Source organism: Nicotiana tabacum, chromosome 18 (genome assembly GCF_000715075.1).
Source record: "Nicotiana tabacum cultivar K326 chromosome 18, ASM71507v2, whole genome shotgun sequence".
NCBI lineage: Eukaryota > Viridiplantae > Streptophyta > Magnoliopsida > Solanales > Solanaceae > Nicotiana > Nicotiana tabacum.
The window spans coordinates 117,427,665-117,447,352 of record NC_134097.1 but is presented as its reverse complement, the minus strand read 5'-3'; the positions used below and the strand labels follow the sequence as shown (position 1 = coordinate 117,447,352).

General features: G+C 36.0%; 1 long non-coding RNA gene across 1 annotated transcript; it reads right to left on the bottom strand.

Moving 5' to 3' along the window:
* Positions 1–595: 595 nt before the first annotated feature.
* On the bottom strand, positions 596–5,128 carry LOC107790958 (uncharacterized). Its single transcript, XR_012702246.1, has 2 exons — positions 4,335–5,128; positions 596–872 (listed from the first exon to the last, which is right to left on the bottom strand). It is a non-coding gene; the product is annotated as an uncharacterized LOC107790958 (long non-coding RNA).
* Positions 5,129–19,688: the final 14,560 nt, after the last annotated feature.

The following is a 19,688-nucleotide window of genomic DNA, read 5'->3' as shown; positions in this document are numbered from 1 at the left end:
GGTCACATAAATGTGCACCCGAATTTAAGAAGGTAAAATTATTAAACACGCACTTAAAGAGGCTATCGCGTTATTATTCCGGGAGGTTCGTGAAATTTGCTAAACGACCCACCTTGGAAACTAAATGCTTCGATATATTCATTTAACGAGGGCCCCGCAGCTTGTGCGTTTTTCTTTATCTTGTCGAGGCTCATCTCGTCCTTATTTTAAAAGGATTTCCTATAGCAACTACGTTTCTTGTCGCGTTTGTCTCTACTAATTGAAAACAAAGATAGTCCTAGTTAATTACATGCTTGCAGGCTTATTTATAACAGGATTCAAAATGCTTTTACAGAATAAGAAAACGTGATTACGCATATGGACAGCTGATCGAACATTATGGCCCAAATCCAGCTCATGCGGGATGGGCCAGACCTGGGCCACTGTTTTTCCGATGCGGGCCTGCTTGGTCTGTTTCGACCTGGGCTCGACCTTCATGAGGTTGAGACCCTGAACTGGTTCTTTGTTCTAAAATGAGTTTATCAGTTATATGAGACCATTTATCAGAAGGGAAGGAACTTAACTAGTAGTGGATAGTTTTCATGCTTGGCCTACATTAAAGAATATGCTACACAATTAAACTAAGTCTAAGATACAACCTATTGCATTGGGAATGTTTTCACCTAACAGCATACATATATAAACTAACATTCAACTAATCTACATTGATATATACCAGGCATGCAGGCTACTTCTATTATCCAAACAGGAATGTAAACTATCATGCATTACATGAGGTTTAACATAACAGTCTATAAAAAAAATCTTCAGATCTTCTTTTTTGTATTCATGCTCAACCTTCAAGTTACATTGACAATGTTCTAATCGTGTACCTGGTATAGCCAAGCAAAAGAAGAAAGGTATGATTAGCTGAGTAGTATGCAACAAATACAGCAATAGCAGATACATAGCAACAACACAGCAACAACAACCAGCCAATAATGATGAAGCTCACGAGCAGTCGAGCCACAAACAAACAATCCCAGAAACAGAGTAATGAACCAACAGAAACAACAGAGTATTCAATGCAACCACACCAGCAATTCAACAATCACAAGCAGCTCAACAGGCAACCAACATCAATCGGCCAAAAAAACTAGACCAACATGAACTCTTATGTAATTTTCAGACAGTGTTTGGTTACGATATTCTGAGACTTTATGTTTCTTGTTTTTCCTGAAGACTAAAAATGTCCAGCCTTTAAGAAAATCCTTTCCACAGGCTCCAAAAATCTCTCCAAAAAATCTCTCTCTTCTCAATGGAAGGTCTGCCTCTTTTATAGCCTGAATTCAGCACTTTACAGCCTGTGTGACAACTCAAAATTCCCCCTCCCTGCTGTTTTTTTCCACTCAGCTATTTTAAATAAACAGACTCCCATGACATCCCTGACAGTCCCCTTTTAACATTTATTAAACTAAAACAGGCCATGGGCAGCAAGAATATAATCTGACAGCATGTGCTGTCAGACTATTTTAATCCGAAAGGGCTTTATGCACATGTTGTGCACAAGTGTACATGCCCTCCAATTCTAACTGCAACTAAACAAAATCAATCTCTTTATATTTCTGATTCAAATACATCAATTGTAAATAGCTATAGTCGATCTTCAATTTTGATTCAAGCAATGTTCAACGAGACAAATCAAGTTGTTACCATTCAAACAGCTAAAACTATTTAATGACATGTATCGAATCGACTATACTAATTATAACAGATAATAATCAGTCGCTCATATAAACAACACGTACAGGGTCCCGAATGACTTCAAATATCTTTTGTTCAATTACTGGGAACCTATATGAGTTAACTTATTTGACGATTAATCTAATTGAACATGTTTATCACAGGATACGTTCAAAGCATATACAGAAAACAATCGACCAAATAAAGGGTCTTTGACAGAGATGGAAGAAATCCGAATGAAAAATAACAAAAATAACAAACAAACACAACGAAACATGCTGACAACTTAATTAGCAGTTGAATAAAACAAAAAGGAAAAGAAAAACTTACCGAAAATGTCCAAACAGAATTGACCCAAATCTGACTCAACTTTGACCCCTTGAGGCCGAACAAACTTTAATCAGGGTGTTCTCACACGAGAACACCTTGATTAAGGTCTATTAGACCTCAAACCCTGTTAAGACTGGCCGGTTTCCAAGGCTATTCATGTTCTAGGGTTTGGATCTTCAGATCTGGTTTTTTAGGAGTTGTGGGTGGATTCGGACCAAACAAAGCCTGGTTTGGTCACGAGGGAGGTCAGGGGAGTGTCTGGTACGAAGATGGTGAGGTTTGGTATAAGTCAGAGTTCGACTCGAATCTTCAAATGAAGATTCGAGACGAAGGAAGGTGATTCGAGGCTAGGGGGTAACAGATCCATGTTCAGGAGAGTGAGGTGGTCCTAGGGTGTTCAGGAGGTGGTCATCGGCGTTCATGCCGTCGGGTTCTGGTGAAAGGGAAACTAGGGCGGCTGCTAGGGTTTCGGGGGTTCAGGGCTTGGTGAAGGAGATGAGTGAAGGGGGGTTCGGATAGGGGGCGTGGGGTGTGAGGGAAGGTTTATATACGAAGTAGAGGATTGGATCCGGGCCGTTAGATCAGATGATCTCAACGGCTTGGATCTGTTGGTGAGGGGTGAGACGAGGTCGTTTGGCATTAAAACGGGGTCGTTTGGATTTAAGTGAGGGGTTGGGTTGGACCGGCTAAACAGGTCGGGTTACGGGTGCGGATGTGGACCGTTGGATGGGTGTGGTTGAACGGCTCAGATCAGACGCCTGATGCAGTGTCGTTTCGGGAGGTGCCTGGGCAGCTCATGTTTGGACTGGACTTGTGTGATGGTTTGGGCCTATTTTTGTTTTATTTCTTGGGCCCAAACCGATTTTCATCACTTCTTTTCTTTTGTTTTCCCTAATTTTAAAAAAAATGAAATAAAAATGAAAAAATGAAATTAAAATAAACACAATGTAACACTTCCACCAAATTAAAATGTTTAAGTAAGTTAAATCACAACCTAGAACGAACGATGCATATATATATATTTTTTTTTGAATTTTCTTTCAACGACCGAATTACGGTTTGATTACCATGACAGACATAAGTTCTATTTTGATTGATAAGATCAAATGCAACATGGACCGAACCACAAATGACTAACAGCACATGCCACGAAAAATCGAAAAAATTGTACAGCGGTGTCATTTGTCACTATTTTTATTTTCTTTTGGAGCGATTGTCCGTGAAGCAAAAATCACGTGCTTACAGTGTTTATTAGTTATATGCTAATACACTTAGCGTTACAATTTTATAATCAGTTCCACAAATAAGCCATGAACATTCATGTTACCTTCTCAGGAAAAAGAAAAACTATGAAGATTTTCCATGACTTCATGTTTCAAGTTAGTTCTTGTCAAAGTTTATTGAAAGATGGTAACATTGTAGCCTTCCAGTTAAATATATGCTAAAATTGTGGAGTGCCCAAAAGATTAAAGATGACCAAGTCTCTCTCTCTGTATGTGTGTATTTACCTAATTTCTCCATATGAGCTCTTTCCTACATGCTAACAATTAAACATCACAGTTTCTATCGCCGGATAGATTGTCAAATCTAATAGTGAATATAGCTTAGCTCAGAATTCACATTTTTTTTAATCAAAAAAGACAATAAGCTCATATTCACATTTCTTGATAACAATAAAAAAATACAATGAGCACATAATGACCTCCAAACTATTAAAATCTCAGCTTTCTCACTAATCTTTTTATAAACTAAACAAAACTTCGCTTGTTAGAGAAATCTCAGAGGAAGCATATCAATACTCTTTCCTCTTATACATAAGAAAGACTTATTTTTTAGATTATCCATAAAAAAGTTTACATATTAGTACATAAAAAATATCATTGAACATTGCTGGTTTAAACCCCTATGCGTGGTCCCAAATACCACCAAAATTTCAACTGATATTAAATTTTGAACCCATAATCTCAACTCAATGGACAACCAATTGTCACCCTCTGTATTTGTTAGTTTTCCTTATTGGGAAAATCCATATTGAATAGGAAGGTGCAGAGAACTTCAATTAATGGATGATCTCCAGAATAGCAGCAAAGTGGCTACCAAAGCAATAAAGAGCCTAAACGTTAGATAGTCGAAGGAAATCCCAATTTCTTTTCTAGGTATTTTTGAATTTCACAAAACTAACATAAAATTACAATTTAATTTCAAGCAACAAATCAGCAAGAACCCAAAAATAAAACAATCACAGTCACATGTAATGAAAAAAGATAGAACAATAAACTAACCTTTCAGCCATATGATTATGTCAATTGAACAACTACTGAACTACAAAACCCCAAACAAAACCCTAATTTTCTGTTACAACGAAGAAGCAGAAGCCAAAGGAATTCTGAGCGAAGATCAGCGGTGACTGTGAACCATGTGATTATGTCAATTTAGCAACTAATGAACCACAAAAATCCAAGCCAAACACCAATTCTTTCTTACAACGAAGAAGAAGGTTGTGGAATTCTCACCGAAGAGAGGAAAAAGCATAGCAAATTTAATTCTGTACTTTGAAATTAGATACAAATTAGATAGAGAAAAACAAAGAAGATGGTTAGATAGAGATAGAGAGTGACTTATCTGTCATACTGAAGTACCGCAGATAAATCAGTAATGCGCCAGCTGTCATATTGATCACACGCGTTAGCTTTCAGTCAAATTTAGGAGCAATATGAAATGACCACAATACCCTTTAGCAGCAAGCAGACATGACGACCTTCAGCTGCTTCTCTCGCTCTTCTATATATTATTAGTAAACTAGTGTAGAATGGCCCGTGCTAAGCCCGGGCCCAAACTTATGTTGTTTTATAAAAAGAGTGCATAAATTTTTATGAGATGTATAAGTTTTTTGTTATTAGAGATATAGTTTGAGAAACTCAATTCGAGGGGTCTTCTATATGGATTCAAACGCTATTATCCTGGAATTCTCTCTGCATAAATGAATTTTACTTAATTGTAATAGTTCACTTGAGCCATTACATTTCAACTTCCAAAAGCAGATTTGTTAGCTTAAGTAACTTGTGGTGTATAAGTATATTTGGGAGCCAATTCATTTATCTGCTAATCTTTTATTAAAAAAAATTTTATTGACCTTCGACGATCTTTCTTAGGTTGTCTGGGTATAGAAAACTGAACTTTGAGCTTTTGCACTTGCCATTTATTAACTCCGTTCATTATCATTACTTTCAGAAAACAGAACTGTCAAGATAATTGGAAGTCCATTGTGCTTACACCAACAAAAAGTTGCTTCTGTACTGTGTGACTTCTCCCTGGCTTCCTTTGTTGGTAAACCTTATGAGCTCTTATATTTCCTGCAATCCCTGACCATAAAAATCCGAGGGAACATACTTGATGTTTTTGATTTACAATATCTTGAATTATTTCTGCCCAAGAGTGTCAAGAATTTAAAGTTATAGCCAACAACGGAACACTTCTCTATCCACTGGATAGATAAGCTCAGAGGTGTCCCTTGGTCCAAATTGCAAAGCTTATCTCTTGTCTTAGACGTTATGTCAGATAACCTTTTAATCACAGTTGTGAATTTCCTTCCACTTATGGTATAGCCGAATTGAAGAAGGACCTCCCACTGGTCAAGTTGGCCGAGTTTTGTTCTCTGCTTTGTACTTAGTTTGTCTAAAATACAACTTCACTGTGATGCACGTTATACTTATTTTAGCCTTATTTGCAGCCTGAATTGTAATGTTCCGATTATCTTGCTTTATCATTCTTTGTTGTATAAACCCTTTAAATTGCAATGGATATCATCCTGTTAAAAAGGATCTCTTCTCAACTTTCAAGAGAAATGCGTTAGCTTATTTGCAGTCTGTCATATTCAAACATTATCTTTGATCGCAATGGGTTCCTTTTGTCATCACCACAAAAGAATTGGATTGATTAACAAGATTAAAAGAGTGTTATTTTGCACTTCAAGTGAACTTGTAATATTTGAAGAACTCATACTCCATAAGATAGGGCAACTTTTTAATAACGTTTTGTATAAATCAAACTGAAATTCATTTCAACAGGAAAAAAAATGCATATTTGAAAGTAATTTTGAGGGTAGGAAAGACTAACATTCACCAAGAAAGTAGGATGAAGATTAACTTGGTATTAAAAGGGTTGGGTTACGGGAAAGGAAGAACACATGCCCAGAATCTCAAATTAAATTAGTACTTGCAGAACACTACTACTACCGGACAACAATAGGCCAAGCATACTGAGTAAAACTTCTGAAGCCAATATCCTCTTATCACTTTCACGCACCTATATAATGGTGCCACAAGAATCAAGGTTATATATATGGGCAACTACGACTACAGAGAGACAAAAGAAAAGCAAACTTCTCAGTACTTCGATTCCTATAGGATCCCGAAACTCAGCAAAACATGTAGCTACTGCTACAAAAGAGATTCAATAAGAGCAAAAAGGTAATCTTGGTAATATTTAAATTTTCAAATAAAAGCAGTTCGCCCACTCCTCTTGCTATGTCTGTCATATGCAGTGTTCATATGCAGTGTACACAATCACGATAATAGATTAAAAACATGCCTAAAAGTATTTCCTACTAATCTTCATTTTAAATCGATAAACTCTACGACTAGCTTGTTTACTACGAGAACCACTCGATGAGATAGGAAAATAATAAGGAATAACATGAGACAAACATTTGCAGCCACAAAACTAGGCAAGGATTATGCTGATGAGTAAACTGCCAAAGAAAAATATAATATCTGATATTAACCCATTTCAATTGCTTATATCCACGGGAAATATATAGAATAATGAATACTACTTTACTGGTGAAACGTACTAGTGTACAACAGAACAGTGACATTTGAAGCAACATATAAGAAGCTTGGCATCTAAGACAGTATGCATTCATAAAATTCATAATATTGTTAAGCTAAAGACTGTTGAACTAAATTTTGTTAAGAACTGTTGAACACTAAAATTCTAATACAAGACAACTGGCAACTAATATAAGGTATCTTACTAGACTATTTTATGAAATGTATCGATTTATTATACTCTTAAACTCAAGAGTCTACTTTCCAACTTTAAATTTCGGAAAAAAAAAACTCCAAGCCAAACTAGAACTCCCATTGTAGCCATATCAAACTTTGATTTTATCAAAACACAAGGATGAAACTCATATTTCATTGGTAAACGTCAAAGCAAAGCAATATGTGTTAAATGAAGAAAAATACGTACATGAATTCAAGCTAAATACATGAGACCTATCACAATTCAATCACTGAATCCTTTTCAAATCAAACATCGTCATTACTAATTAGATAGACGCCATGTTTTAGGAATTAACTAAATCAAACTAAACATTCTGCTTATGTTTAAAACAAGATGGAAGCATATTCAGCCAATCACGCTCAGGGGCGGATTTAGGGTGGCGAAATATATAAGGTAAAATCTGATTTTTACCTCTATATATTAAGTTTTGAACCCGCTTAACACAACCCAAAAGTGTATTAAAGATCAGAAAAGCTGAGTTCTTTGGTAAGGAAATTACACTGACAGAGGCGGAAAATGAAAGATTTCATCAGTCAGTGAGATGGGTATCTCAAAAAGAAAAAACCTAATGAGATGGAACCCAAAAAAAGAAGAAGAAAGATAACTTTGAAAATAGAAATCCCTAATTTAAACACCTACCAATTTTAATCAAATACCAGTGAGTAAAGGAGAACGACGGAGAAATTCTCATGTTGTTATTGAGAAATCCAGCAAAGGCTCACAGAGAAAATTCCATAGAAGATACAGAGGAGGAGAGATGCTGGGAGTAAAATCCGATGAAATTTCGTAGAAAACATCGACAAGTATCTCGTAGCCGCTTACTCACCAAAATGCAGCACACGTGTAAGCGCCGGGAACACAGAAGGTATGTGAAAATACTTAAATACCCCCGTGTCTAAGCAGGGATGTCCAATATCTGGAAAAACTTTTAGCACTTCTGATCCTATTTTAAAATATGTGTATTGTGGTTTATACATAATCTTTACATTTCTAAATTTTATGTTTAAGATAATTAATATGTGCATTTCCTTATTGAATATTTGGATTTAACAAATCCTCAAACAACCTTAACATTAGAGAAAAGCAAAAAGTTGCGAGCTTAGTAATTGAAATGGCAAGAACCGTGGTGCCCACGTGGTCAGGGAAGTGCTACGGTAATAGTTTTCAAAAGGCTGTGTGATTTAATGAATTTAAGTTTCATAGAAAATCAGTGATGTCAGGTTGTGTCGGTAGAAATCACCATATAATCCTATTCTGAGACGACGGCAATCTTAAGGATATAATAGACTATTCAAAAAATGATTTCGCATGAAATGACTAAATTGCCCTTGAAAAGCAAGCAGGCATGGCGACCCTCTCATGCTTCTCTCGCTCTTCTACATATTATATAGTACAACTAGTATTAGTACCCGCACGATGTGCGAATAATATTATGATCCTGCTATATTCTATAAATTAAAAAGAATAAATTATATGAATAACTATTGGGATAAACTTAAATATTATAACCCCATATATAATCGGTGATACAAACAAATAAAAATACAATATGATTCAAAAATAAATACTCCTTTCTTTTCAATTTACATAAAGTATATTTCTTATTAATCTGTTCCAAAAGAATGACACATTTCTATATTTGGAAATAATTTAACTTTAGATTTTTTATTTTACCCATAATGAGAAACTCTTACACTCATACAACTATCACGGCCCCACAAAGCTTTTAGGACCACAAGTTTTAAAAGTTTTATTTTATCCATTTTACCCATGCACATATACTAAAAGAAGATGAGTTCTTACGGGTAATTCTTAATTAAATGAATTTTACCTTATGATTTTTGTGATTCACTTTATTTTGTATAAATAGTAATCCCAAATAGTGCAATTATAATCCTGTATATGTTTACCCTATCTAAATCTATTTCATTCTAATTGACACATATGTACCGACCCCATCGGTTGCTCAATCAATTGGCTCATACACTTTAAGAGAATACAAATATCAACAACGGGCTAAAAGGTCATAGTCCATACCTGAGCCATTAGAGAAGAATCCATCCTCCCTTTTTAGTTTTATCTATTATAACGATTTTAAATACGTGTATCTTATTCATATAATATGACTTATCTCATTATTATTTTAGAAACATTCTATTCTCAAAGATCAAATAAATCTTATCATTTTATATACATCTACTACTGAGATTATTATTTATTTACATATTTTTCTTCTTTTTTGATTCCTTGTTCATGTTATTGTATTATCCATAACTTAAAGTTGTTCATATCTTGCCCACAACTCCCATTAGTAGATGAATTTAATTTTCTTTTTCTTGTAATAAAAATTATATTCATTATTTCTTATTCAACTGCTCAAATTAATATTTAAATTTATCAATAATATTTTTAGCATCATTTATTTTATTATCTTTATTTTAAAATTATATTCTTTATTTTATTATTTCTAGTGGTACTCGTAGTATGTGTTGATAATACCTCCAAATTTATCTTTATAATGACTTAAGATAAAAGTGTTGTTTTTATCTCTCAGCTCAATATTTTCTTGTGTTAAAAAATTATTAGTTAAGATAGAGTAGTTGGTTATATCGTTATAAGACTATTATTCTTTCTTTCCTTTCAGATTCAAAATAATCTTATTTACTACCTTTCCATTTAAATTAAAAAATTATCTTTTTAATTTTAAATTAAATTAAATATTATTATAAATATTATCCTAAATTGTCTTTCAGTTCAATTTTTTTGTGGTCAAAACTTTATTAGTTAAGATAGGGTAGTTGGTTATATTTATAATAATATTTAGCTTATCCACAAATGCACATTATTCCTTTAATATATATAATGTACATATAAATATAGATATAGATTGATTTGAACATTGAGTTTATTGATTGACGAATAAGGTGCGCTATCACCAAAGCAAATTTTCTTTTATTAATCACCATACAAGTTGATGCTTCAATTCATATTTTCACTCTTCTATTATCACTACTAATATAATATAAATGTTAATTTCATATTTGTTATAGTTAAATTTATTGAATTAACGTCTTAGGGCACATGGAGAAGTGAACGTTATTGATCAACTAAGGTAGTTACGAAAGTTAAGTTTTGATCCAACAACTCAGTAATTGTGATTATGGGTTCAAACCTAGAATTTTTAATTTTTTTTCTAGCAACAAACACTTTTTACCTTTTTTTGTTGTTTTTGTTATGGAAATTTTCAAAAAACTTTTTCTTATTATTTAAAACAATTCGCCTCACTCATTGAGCCTCGCGTTTGAATTGGAACATTTATGTGTTGATTAGCTTTCCTAATTAATTAATCAATGGCCTGCATACAGACCTCCTCGGAAATAGAGGAAAAGGAAGGACATCTTTCTATGGCAGAGGGAATAATATTCTCGCTCAAATGGGTAACCAACAATTGATAGCTGCTAATATAGCAGGTATTCCATGTGGTAATACAGAACATCCTTTATATAAAGACTTTATGGATTTTATAAAATCCAGAAGGAAGAAGGTACATCAAATGTACTAACATATTCCTCAGTAATAACAGAGGAAAGTCATGAAAACCTTGAGGTTTATAACCAAAAGGAAAAGAAAGAATTAATAATTCTTTTAGAACAATTCGACCTTAAATGGAAGGATAATCCATGGCAGCTTATGGCTCGATATTTAGATACAGTGTCATATGCCACTTGTCACACCTCCTTTTTGCGCGCCCGCCCCGAAGGGTTAAATGCGCGAGGGGAGTTTTTCCAATTTACGTGACAATATTCGAAATGGGATTATTTATTTAATTCAGAGTCGCCACTTGGGAAAGGTTTGGCTTTTGGTGTCCCAAGTCACCGGTTTATCTTGAATCCTAAATCGAGGAAATTTTCGACTTTTCCAAATGAAGTCTGCGAACCAGAAATTCAAAGTAAGGAATTCTGTTGACCCGAGGGAAGGTGTTAGGCACCCTCGAATCCCGTGGTTCTAGCACGGTCGCTTAAATTGTTATAATGGCTAAATATCTGATTTAAATACATGTTATGACTTACGTGCTTTTATTAAGTTTAAACCGCTTTTATCATTATCATTTATTTTTATAGAATTGCAACGTCGTGAAAATGCATCTCGAACCACGTCACAATCAATGCGCCCGTGATCGTCAACACATTTTGACTTCGTTGAGATTTGGATTTGGGTCACATCAATGTGCACCCGAATTTAAGAAGGTTAAATTATTAAAGGTGCGCCTAAAGCAACTAACGTATTGTTATTTTGGGAAGGCCGTAAAATTCGCTAAACGGCCTGTCCCGAATTCTAAGTATTTTAATATATACATTTAGAGGGCCCCGCAGCTTGTGCATTTTTGTTTGTCGAGGCTCGTCTCATTTTTATTTAAAAGGATAAACCTACAGTGACTATATTTTCTATTAAGTTCATCTCTAAAATAAAAGAAAATTTCTTAATTATTTACATGATGAAAAACGTAACTTATTTATTAAGTTACGACTAATGTGAACGGAAAATTGCGATCGCGTTTGTACAAGGAAAAACTGCTTTAATTCTACATTCTATTATTTACTAATACTAGAGCATGAGATAGATACACAATAATATCAAAAACAGATTAATTCAACTAACATTATTAGATGAAGAAGTTATACATATGCAATCCATTACTTATTAATAAATCGACTATATTTTTATATAAAGAAAGGAAAATTATATTCAAACAACAAATCTAGACAGTTCGGATTCAACAGGAACAAAACCTGATTAATATTTCATTTTTTGCTTCAAGCCGAGATTGTACAAATGTGTACCTGGAAACAGCAGTACAAGAACAAAAGAAGTAGGAGTCAGCGACAGTAATAACGCGGCAACAGCAAGTTCAGCAACACCGCAAAACCAGTAAAAACCAGTAGAATAACCCAGTAACAGATTGAAAACTCAGCAGTGCAAAAGTACAATCGCAGTCAAAGCAGAAGAGAGAAAAGATACGAGATGCAGTAGTTTCTGACTTTTGAATAACACTCGAAGAAAAGCAAACAGAATTGTTCGAGTGAAAGTTCAAATTGTCTTTCTCTTTTACTATCACAAACTCTCTCCAAGTATAAAAGTATGTCGACTCTCAAGTGTAAAAAGAATCTGTCAACTCTCTCTAAAAATCCTCTCAATAATATTCAACTCTTTTTCTCTCCCCCCAAAAATCTCTCCTTTTAATGTCAAGAATCACTCTATATATAGCAAGACAAGTCTTCAATTCCCAACCCCCAAATTATTCCCCCAATGGCATGCTTTGTCCCACTATCAAATGTCTTCTTTATTTTAAAACTTTGTCCCCCATGCCTACATTAAATAAATGCCACATTACCAACCCATTACAATATGTCCCCCATGCCTACATTACACAAGTACAAGATTCCTCCCCATTATGTTTTGTCTTGTCCCCCATTATATTAAACAAGTACATCAAAAACCCCACCCCATTATAGTTGTCCCCCATGCTTAACATAAAGAATCAAAATAATGTTCAATTACCAAACTACCCCTCCGACCTTATCGCAATTACCATTTTACCCCTGAACGGATTGCAATTTACCAAATTACCCCCATCAGCTCTAAACACTCAATTAATCATAACTCAACCAAAACATAGTTAAGATGATCAATTTCTAAACAATCTTCAACAACAAATCATATGAACACGATGAACAACACAACTCCAAATTGATGGAAATAAATTAACCATATCGGGAACCAATCCTGGTTAATTTAGACCATCAATGGATGAACAAAGAGACAACAATACAAACAACAATATGCATGATTCAAATTAAATCAACAAATCACAAACAAACATAAATTCACATTAAATCACTGGATTTAAACATGAACTTCAAACCAAGACGAACATGAATTAAATCTATTTTTAAGCAACAAACATGACGGATTCTAACGACTCAAACAACATTAATAATTCCCGGAAAATACATAACAACATGAAACAAATTGAAGAAATAACCAATTAAACTTCAATTCGAATCTAACAAACTTTAAACTAACAAATAATCAATTAAACAACAATACAAACACGAAATAACATGAAAAACAATTAATTAATCTTTCATTTGGAATCTAAAAAAAATTAATTTAACAAACAACACATGAACATGAATAAAAAATTAATTCAAACGATAAACAAAACAAACATTTGCCAATTTTAGATCCGAAAATATCAAAACAAAATACGGACAAAATAAAACTCAAAAATCTACTAACCGGAGATGAGGAACGATGAATTCGATCGTATGGACTGTTTCGATGAACCTCAAACATGGGAATAAATCTGTCCGGACTCAACGGCGAACTCAACGACGAATTCACCTTTCTTATAAACTTGAACGAACTCAAAACGACGCTCGACGACCTCGACTAAAACTCAACCGAACGAAAAGGTGGCAGCAGCTCGTCTGAAGATACAACAGCTGGAAGTGTGCTTGGTTTGTTCACGCGAAGAAGATGAGGGCAGCAACAATAGCGTGAAGACAGCTTGGCCATGGTGATGCCCAAGCTCGAAGAGAACGAAACAGCAACGGAGGTCGTTTGGCCATGGAAACGAACGACCGACGAGGTCTGTTTGGAGGTGAAGAAGCAGCAGCTAGGGGGACTGGACGTCGAGCAGCAGCAGTCATGGTGAGCTGCTTTCGTCGTTCATGGTGAAGCAGCTTGGAGAAGATGAAGCTCGACCAAACGACGACGAACTCGACGGAGCGGAGCAGCAACTCGGAGCAGATGAAGCTCGAAGAAGATGAAGCAACAGTTGGTTGACGAGGAGGAGGAAGGTGGTCGACGCAGCACGCAGAAAACTCGAGCTTGAAGCAGCGTCAATGGCGGGAAGGCAGCTCGGGTGGTGGTGTTTGGACGTGAGGGAGTCCGGACTGCGTCCATGGTGGTGGTGTTCGCGGTGGGAAGGTGATGGGTGGTGGACGCAGAAGAAGGGAGCTGGTTTGGGCAGCCATGGATGGGGTGTTCTTGGAGTTTGGAAAAGAAGAAGCCAAAATGGGGGCGGATGGTTTAGGTCCCTTTTTTAGGGTTTTTTGTTCTTTCTTTTTTTGTTCTTTTGTTTTTGTGTCTTTGAAATGCAAGATAGGGGTATTGGGTTATGTATTGGGTTAATGGGGCGGACCGGGTTGACCCATGTTGAGATGGACTGGGTCATGGAGAAGGTTGGACAAATGTTTGGGCCTGGGGTTGAATTTTGAAGAAGTGGCCCAATCCGATTTTTCTTTGTATTTTTGTTCTCTTTTCTTCTTTTATTTTCTAAAACTAAATTATAAAAATACTTAAATTATTATTAAGAACTAAATTAAATTATAAAAGCGCAAATTAACTCCCAATAACAATTAACGCACAATTAAGTAATAATTAAGCATAAAATTGTTCATTTGGACATTAAATGCTAAAAATGCAAAAGATGCCTATTTTTTGTAATTTTTAATTTTTGTAAAACTAATTTAATTACTAACAATTGTAGAATGAAATCCTACATGCAAAATGCGACATATTTTTATATTTTTTATTAATTTAACAAATAAACAAACACAGACAAATACAAATAATTATCCAAAAATATCACAAAAATACTCAAAATTGCACACCAAGGAAAATCATTTTATTTTGCATTTTCTGGGAGTATTTCTCATATAGGGCAAAAATCATGTGCTTACACCACTCATGCTTATAAATAGAGGATGCACTATGAGATAATACTCTCAACCACAGGATCAGCTGAAATTCAGCACTTCTATCCTGCAAATACCAAAAACACTTATAGTTTTTCTAAAATTATTATTAAAAAGGTATTAGCCTCTGATGAATGGGGACTTAGTACTTTAAAGGATAGAGAATACACTCATCCTGATCAAAAAGTCGCAGTTAAATTTAACTACTGGGACTATGTAGAAAGTTTTAATAAAACTTTTCTTTATGAAAATCCTAATAGGATTCTTTATGAAAAGTTTTAATAAAACTTTTGTTGGATTCTTTGGACTTCAGTTATAAGTTTGTCCAATTTTTCCTGTATTGTAATAACCTGTTCTCCCATAATACTAATATACATATTAGTATAATTATTCTAAGTGAGCATTGTATTCAGGTTTTTAGCTGTAATAGTAGCTACATCATTTTCAAGTAATTTTGAAAAAGCAGTAAAATAGACTATTTTATCCTTTTCTCCTATCTGAAAAGATTGTTGGGGAGGAAAAACTGATTTAGTAATTTTCCCACTAGTGAGCATATAATCTCGTTCCAATACCGAAATATAATTATAAACATGTTTAGACATGAACCATGGAACAAAAGCAATAATTTTATTTTTTTTACTTATGTCATTATAACAATCATGTTTGAAGAATTGTATTAATTCATCATTAAAGTTTTCAAAAAACCATTTTATGAAAATACTCCATCTGGGTTGTAAAAAATCTTCAAGAATCATTTTTCTTGCCGGTGAACCCGGGCTAAAATCTATTTGGTTTTCATCCATCATTTACACCATTTGAAAAATCCATTTCGGATGCAGTTGGTTCAAGGTCTGAATTGACCTTGACTATATTATCTCGACTAATTCTTATATTATCAATTCTATTATTTTCTCTAATTTGTGATATGGATGCTCTAGATGGAAAGTCTACCACATAATCAATTGGAGAGATATAAGAAGAGTTTGATCTAGTTAATCTAGATGCTAGACTGATATTATCATTTTGGACGGGTTCATTGAACCCGATTTTAATAGTCCCATCTAAGGTTTGTTCTATTTCTGTTACCTTAGTATTACCAGTGTTTTGAGGAGCCACCGCTTCCTCTATGACCCATTCTTTGGGAAAATCTATAATAATCCTATTATATATATATATATATATATATATATATAGAGAGAGAGAGAGAGAGAGAGAGAGAGAGAGATCCTCTGCTCTCTTTAGTTTACTGATTGACGAATAAGGTGCGCTATCACCAAAAATAAATTTTCTTTTATTAATCACCATACAAGTTGATGCTTCAATTCATATTTTCACTCTTCTGTTATCACTACTAATAAAATATAAATGTTAATTTCATATTTGTTATAGTTAAATTTATTGAATTAACGTATTAGGGCACATGGAGAAGTGAACGTTATTGATCAACTAAGGTAGTTACGAAAGTTAAGTTTTGATCCAACAACTCAGTAATTGTAATTATGGGTTCAAACTTAGAATTTTTAATTTTATTTCTAGCAACAAACACTTTATTTTTTCTGTTGTTTTTGTTGTGGAAATTTTCAAAAAACTTTTTCTTATTATTTAAAACAATTCACCTCACTCATTGAGCCTCTCGTTTGAATTGGAACATTTATGTATTGATTAGCTTTCCTAATTAATTAATCAATCAATTCAAATTTAACTTTCTTTCCATTTAGATTCAAAAGAATCTTATTTACTATCTTTCTATTTAAATTTAAATAAATATTCTATCTTTCAATTTAAATTAAATACAATAACAAATATTGTCATAATTTGTCAAGTGGCTTTATATTACCTTTCCACTTAGCTTAATGAGGTAATATGTACGCAGACCTTACCCCTACCCCGAAGGGTAGAGAGGCTGTTTCCAGGAGACCTTCAGCTCAAAAAAGCAATAGGAGATGATATATTAGTACCATAAAAATGCGTAATAAAAATAACAAAAATATATAAGAGATATGAAATATAAAATACAGGATACGAAATACGAAATAGATGGCTGGTATAGTACAACTAGAAGGTACAACCCTGCATCAATAGACGACCAATGACATTCCTAGTCTAACTCCTAACTAGATAGTCTCCCTCTATTGTGTTGTAGAAATATTCACACTCTCCCCTAACCTACAACCTTAATGCTCGACCTCCATAATTTCCTATCAAGGGCCATGTCCTCAGTAATCCTAAGTCGCGCTATGTCCTGTCTGATCACCTCTCCCCCATACTTCTTAGGTCTCCCTCTACCTCTCAGCGTGCCCACTACATCCAGTCGCTCACACCTCCTCACCGGTGCATCAGTGCTCCTCCTCTGAATGTGCCCGAACCATCTAAGTCTTACTTCCCGCATCTTGTCCTCCATGGGGGCCACACCCACCTTCTCTCGAATATCTGCATTCCTAATCTTATCCATCCTTGTATGCCCGCACATCCACCTCAACATCCTCATCTCTGCTACTTTCATCTTCTGGGTGTGCGAGTTCTTTACCGGCCAACATTCAGTTCCATACAACATGGCAGGCCTAACCACTGCTCTATAAAACTTACCTTTTAGTAACGGTGGCACTTTCTTGTCACACAAGACTCCCGACGCTAACCTCCACTTCATCCACCCCACCCCTATACGGTGTGTGACATCCTCGTCAATCTCCCCGATCCCCTGAATAACCGATCCAAGGTACTTGAAACTACCTTTCTTGGGAATGACTTGAGAGTCAAGCCTCACTTCAACTCCCGCTTCCGTCGGCTCAACTCCAAATTTGCACTCGAGGTATTCCGTCTTCGTCCTACTCAACTTGAAGCCTTTAGACTCAAGAGCATGTCTCCAAATCTCTAGCCTCTCGTTGACGCCGCCTCTTGTCTCGTCAATTAGAATAATGTCATCAGCAAATAGCATGCACCATGGAACCTCCCCTTGAATATGATGAGTCAGTGCATCCATCACCAGGGCAAATAGGAATGGGCTGAGCGCAGACCCTTGGTGCAACCCCGTAATAACTGGAAAGTGTTCAGAGTCGCCTCCTACTGTCCTAACCCGAGTCTTAGCTCCATCATACATGTCTTTAATCACCCTAATATAGTTACTCGGGACCCCTTTATCCTCTAAGCAGCTCCATAAGACCTTCCTAGGAAACCTTATCGTACGCTTTCTCCAGATCAATAAACACCATGTGGAGATCCTTCTTCTTATCTCTGTACTGTTCCACCATCCTCCTAATAAGGTGGATAGCTTCTGTGGTAGATCGTCTCGGCATGAACCCGAACTGGTTGTCTGAAATAGACACCGTCCTTCGCACTCTCATTTCTACCACTCTCTCCCAAACTTTCATGGTATGACTTAGTAATTTGATGCCCCTATAGTTGTTACAGCTCTGGACATCACCTTTGTTCTTATACAACGGGACCATTGTACTCCACCTCCACTCTTCAGGCATTCTATTAGTCTTGAATATAACACTAAACAATGCAGTAAGCCATTCCAAGCCTGCTCTACCCACACACCTCCACAGTTCAACCGAAATTTCGTCTGGCCCGGTAGCTCTGCCCCTTCTCATCTTACGCATTGCCTCCATGACTTCATCGATCTCAATGTCCCTACAATTACTTACTTCATGGTGACTGTCGGCATTCCTCGATTCCCCAAGTATAATATCCTGATCCCTTTCTGCACTTAGAAGTTTATGAAAGTAGGTCTGCCACCTCCTCTTAATCTGGTCATCTCCCATCAAAACTTTGCCGTCATCATCTTTTATGCACCTCACTTGGTCCAGATCCCGAGTTGTCCTCTCTCTCGCCTTAGTGAGTCAGAATAACTTCTTCTCCCCACCTTTGTTCCTTAGCTCCTCATACAGACAAGCAAAAGCTGTCGTTTTAGCCTCTGTCACTGCCATCTTCGCCTCCTTCCTAGTTACCTTATACCTTTGACTGTTCTCTCTCTTCTCCTCCTCGTCAGTGCTCCCTACTAACCTTAGGTAAGCCGCCTTCTTTGCTTCCACTTTACCTTGGACAACTGCATTCCACCACCAATCTCCTTTGTGTCTACCATAGTGGCCCGTAGATATCCCTAACACCTCACTCGCCGCTTTTCTTATACAGTCCGCCGTCGTCGATCACATTGTGTTTGCGTCCCCACTACTTCTCCAAGCTCCCATTGTCGATAACCTTCCTTCCAACTCTTTAGCTTTATCCTTAGTTAAGGCGCCCCACCTAATCCTGGGGCGTCCTTGTACTGACCTCTTCTTCCTCCTTATCCTAATACAAATGTCCATCACCAAAAGCCTATGCTGCGTTGAGAGGGTCTCACCTGGGATAACCTTGCAGTCCTCGCACAACCTTCTGTCGCATCTCCTGAGGAGTAGATAGTCAATCTGAGTCTTCGCCACCAAACTTTGGTAAGTAACCAAATGTCATCCCGCTTCGTAAAACTCGAGTTTGCAATGACTAGATCGAAAGCCTTGGCAAAGTCCAACAGCGCAATGCCCCCTCCGTTCCGCTCTCCGAAACCAAATCCGCCATGCACCTCAGTGTACCCACCTGCAGATAACCCAATATGACCATTGAAATCTCCTCCTATGAATAACCTCTCAGAAGGCGGTATACTACGAACAATCTCATCCAACCCCTCCCAAAATTGCCTTTTAATATCCTCATCCAAGCCTGCTTGTGGTGCATACGCGCTAACGACATTTAAAGTACCCTCACCCACCACCAACTTAATAGTCATTAGCCTATCATTCACCCGCCTGACCTCTACCACGGACTCCCTAA